Genomic DNA, 4,234 nt, shown 5'->3' with positions numbered 1-4,234 from the left:
CTTTAGGTGGGCAGGAGTTAGAGTTTTATTATCAGTCTAGGCAAGACCAAAAATTCAAAGCAAGTTCAATTTTGCTTAAGGGAACATTGTAAGGTAACAATTCTTCATATTACATGCCTCCCAGGACCCATTTCAAACCATAGAGAATGACACCTTTATGTGTCACTGTCCCAAGAGACAAACAAATGTGAACAACTAAAACATTTAAAAAGTGCACCAAGCTTCGGAAGTCTCAAACAAAACTTGAATTTTCTGTACATACTCCTGCCAAATGAAGTTATTGCCTGTACACCACTCCTCTTGCAAAGTGGTCTTCTATTTCCTTTCATCTGACCTAGATCGGCTAGGAGACCTAGAGAAAGATCGGGACGGCTTGTGATTTCTCTCTTGGGACAGGGATCTCTCTCTTCTCCTATATCTAGAAAGGGACCTGCTCTGGCTGACGGAGAAGGCTCTCCATCTTGGAGATGTGTGGGAGGTGGAGGACTCCTCCTCCCATAATCATCTCGAGGGCGACGACCCCAAGAAGGAGGCGGTCACGATTTCGACTTCTCTTTTCCCCATTCGACAGGTCCACTCTTACTCGGCAGCCACATAGTGTTCTCCCATCTAGTTCTCGGACAGCATCGGCTGCATCTCGGGGATCTTCACATTCAACGAGAGCGAAGCCGGGAGGGTTTTTAGCACCCCACACACTTCAGAGTGGTCCATAATAGCCTAAAGCTCGTTCCAATTCAGCCTTGTTACCACTGTTTCCAAGATTCCCTACACAAACTTTACAGTCCAACGGACAGGAATCACGTTGCAAGACCCTCGTGGCTCCTGGGTTTCACGGGCCACAGGGTGGTCCCGGGCCTCTAGAATCTGGTAGCTGAATCTGCTCGCACAAGCTGTCCTGTGGGGATGCGTTTTCCCCTATGTGTCCAGCCCGGGGCCCTGCTCTCTTGGCCCGGCCTCCCGGGTGAGAGGGTGAACCCCAGCTCCCTGGAGCAGACACTCAGAGCCCTGGTGACCGGACTCACGGCTGACGGGGCTGGAGCGGCGGCTGGACACGTGTGGCCAGCCTGGTGGTGTTTGGCCCCGTCTGCAGTTCCAGTTCCAGCTGAGAAAGAGCCTCCCTGTGTTACTTTCTCCTGGTTGTGTAAGGATCCCCGGTGTCATTTGACAGAAATGTAGACGGTGTGTTCTTTCTCTCTTTTCTCCCTGCTTCCTCTCCTCCCTCTCTGCCTCCCTCTCTCCCTGTACCTCTTTCCCTGTTCCGCTCTCCCTCTACCTCTTTCCCACTCCCTCTCTGTCTCTCCCTCTGTCTCTTCCTCTCTCCCTCCCTCTCTCCCTCTCCCTCCCTCTCCCTCTCTCTTTCCTCTCCCTATCTCCCTCTCTCCTCTCTCCCTCTTCCCTCTTCCTCTCCCTCTTCCCTCTGCCTCTTTCCTCTGCCTCTTTCCTCTCCCTCTTCCCTCTCCTCTTTCCCTCTCCTTCTCTCCCTCCCCCTCTCTCCCTCTCCCTCTCTCCCCCCTCTCTCTCCCTCTTCCTCTCTCCCTCTCCCCTGTCTCTGCCTCTCCCTCCGTCTCTCCCTCTGGGAGGGAGTGAGGGAGATGGAGAGATGGAGGGAGCGGGAGAGTTGGAGGGAGAGGGAGAGGGAGAGGGAGAAGAGGGAGGAGAGGGAGGGAGGAGACGTCTCTCCCTCGCTCCCTCCCTCTGCCTCCCTCCCTCTCCTGTCTTTCCCTCTCCCTCCGTCTCTCCGTCTCCCTCACTCCCTCTCAGAGAGGGAGAGACGGAGGGAGAGGCAAAGACAAGGGAGAGGGGGAGAGGGAGAGAGGGAGGGGGAGAGAGAGGGGGGAGAGAGGGAGAGCTCTCTTCCTCCCTCCCTCTCCCTCTCTCCTCCTTCTCTCCCTCTCTCCCTCACCCTCTCTCCCTCTCCCTCCCTCCATCACTTTCCCTCCTTCTCCCTCTCCCTCTCTCCCTCCCAGAGAGGGAGAGACAGAGGGAGAGGGAGAGGGGGGAGACAGGGACACGGAGAGGGAGGGAGGGAGGGAGGGAGACAGAGAGGGAAGCAGGCACCCTCTCGCCTTCTCCCTCTCCCTACCTCCTTCTCCGACTCCCCCTCTCCTCTCCCTCTGTCTCTCCCTCTCCCTCCCTCCCTCTAGGAGAGGGAGAGGGAGAGGAAGGGAGGGAGAGGGAGAGAGGGAGGGGGAGGGAGACGGAGAGGGAGAGACGTCTCGCCCTCCTTCCCTCTCCCTCCCTCGCCCTTTCCCTTCCTCTCTCCCTCTCCCTCCCTCTGTCTCACCCTCTCCCTCCCTCTCTCTCTCCCTCTCCCTCACTCCCTCCCAGAGAGGGAGAGATGGAGGGAGAGGGAGAGACGAGGGAGAGGGGGAGAGGGAGAGAGGGAGGGGGGAGAGAGGGAGAGGGAAGAGGGAGAGTGGGAGAGAGGGAGAGAAGGAGGAGAGAGGGAAAGGGAGGAATAGACCTCTCTCTTTCTCCCTCTCTCCGTCTCTCCCTCTCTCCCCCTCTCTCTCCCTCTCCCTCTCTCCCTCTTCCCTCTCTGCCTCTTCCCTCTGCTTCTTTCCTCTGCCTCTTTCCTCTCCCTCTTCCCTCTCCTCTTTCCCTCTCCTTCTCTCCCTCCCCTCTCCCTCTGGGAGGGAGTGAGGGAGATGGAGAGATGGAGGGAGCGGGAGAGTTAGACGGAGAGGGAGAGGGAGAGGGAGAAGAGGGAGGAAAGGGAGGGAGGAAACGTCTCTCCCTCCCTCCCTCCCTCTCCTCCCTTTCCCTCTCCCTCCATCTCTCCGTCTCCCTCACTCCCTCTCAGAGAGGGAGAGACGGAGGGAGAGGCAAAGGCAAGGGAGAGGGGGAGAGGGAGAGAGGGAGGGGGAGAGAGAGGGGGGAGAGAGGGAGAGCTCTCTTCCTCCCTCCCTCTCCCTCTCTCCTCCTTCTCTCCCTCTCTCCCTCACCCTCTCTCCCTCTCCCTCCCTCCATCACTTTCCCTCCTTCTCCCTCTCCCTCTCTCCCTCCCAGAGAGGGAGAGACAGAGGGAGAGGGAGAGGGGGGAGACAGGGACACGGAGAGGGAGGGAGGGAGGGAGGGAGACAGAGAGGGAAGCAGGCACCCTCTCGCCTTCTCCCTCTCCCTACCTCCTTCTCCGACTCCCCCTCTCCTCTCCCTCTGTCTCTCCCTCTCCCTCCCTCCCTCTAGGAGAGGGAGAGGGAGAGGGAGAGGAAGGGAGGGAGAGGGAGAGGAAGGGAGGGAGAGGGAGAGAGGGAGGGGGAGGGAGACGGAGAGGGAGAGACGTCTCGTCCTCCTTCCCTCTCCCTCCCTCGCCCTTTCTCTTCCTCTCTCCCTCTCCCTCCCTCTGTCTCTCCCTCTCCCTCACTCCCTCCCAGAGAGGGAGAGATGGAGGGAGAGGGAGAGACGAGGGAGAGGGGGAGAGGGAGAGAGGGAGGGGGGAGGGAGGGAGAGGGAAGAGGGAGAGTGGGAGAGAGGGAGAGAAGGAGGAGAGAGGGAAAGGGAGGAAGAGACCTCTCTCTCTCTCCCTCTCTCCGTCTCTCCCTCTCTCCCCCTCTCTCTCCCTCTCCCTCTCTCCCTCTCCCTTGTCTCTGCCTCTTCGTCTCTCTGTCTCTGGGAGGGAGTGAGGGAGATGGAGAGACGGAGGGAGAGGGAGGAGAGGGAGCGAGGAAGAGGGAGAGAGGGAGGGAGAGAGGGAGGGAGAGAGGGATAGAGGGAGGGAGGGAGAGATGTCTTTGTCTTTCCCTCCCTTCCTCTATCACTCTCTCCCTCTTCCCCCTCCCTCTCCTGCTCCCTGTCCCTCTCCCTCCCTCTATCCCTCTCTCCCTCTCCCCCCTCCCTCTCCTGCTCCCTGTCCCTCTCCCTCCACCTCCTTCCCTCTCTGGAGAGGGAAGGAGGTGGAGGGAGAGGGAGAGGGAGAGGGAGCACGAGAGGGAGAGAGGGAGAGGGAAAGAGGTATAGGAAGAGCGGAACAGGGAAACAGGGAAAGGGGGACAGGGAGAGAGGGAGAGGGAGAGGGAGAGCAGAGCAGGGAAACAGGGACAGGGAAAGAGGGAGGCAGAGAGGGAGATGGAAACGGGGAAAGGGAGGGGGGACGGATAGAGGGAGAGGGAGAGAGGGACAGGGAAAGAGAGACAGGGATGGAGGGAGGGAGAGAGGGACAGGACAGGGCAAGAGGGACAGGGAGAGAGGGAGGGAGAGAGGGAGGGAGAGAGGCAGAGGGAGAGATGGAGGGAGA

The 4,234-nt window shown here is 59.3% G+C and overlaps 1 pseudogene across 1 annotated transcript; it reads right to left on the bottom strand.

Moving 5' to 3' along the window:
- Positions 1-315: 315 nt before the first annotated feature.
- On the bottom strand, positions 316-822 carry LOC309621928 (serine/arginine-rich splicing factor 3 pseudogene; annotated as a pseudogene). The gene has a single exon. The product of its transcript is annotated as a serine/arginine-rich splicing factor 3 pseudogene (transcript).
- Between the last annotated feature and the right edge of the window lie 3,412 nt (positions 823-4,234).

Source organism: Balaenoptera borealis (genome assembly GCF_965194805.1).
Source record: "Balaenoptera borealis genome assembly, contig: HAP1_SCAFFOLD_1201, whole genome shotgun sequence".
NCBI classification, from domain to species: Eukaryota; Metazoa; Chordata; class Mammalia; order Artiodactyla; family Balaenopteridae; genus Balaenoptera; species Balaenoptera borealis.
The sequence above is the reverse complement of the archived record's forward strand: the minus strand, read 5'-3'. Positions and strand labels throughout refer to the sequence as shown.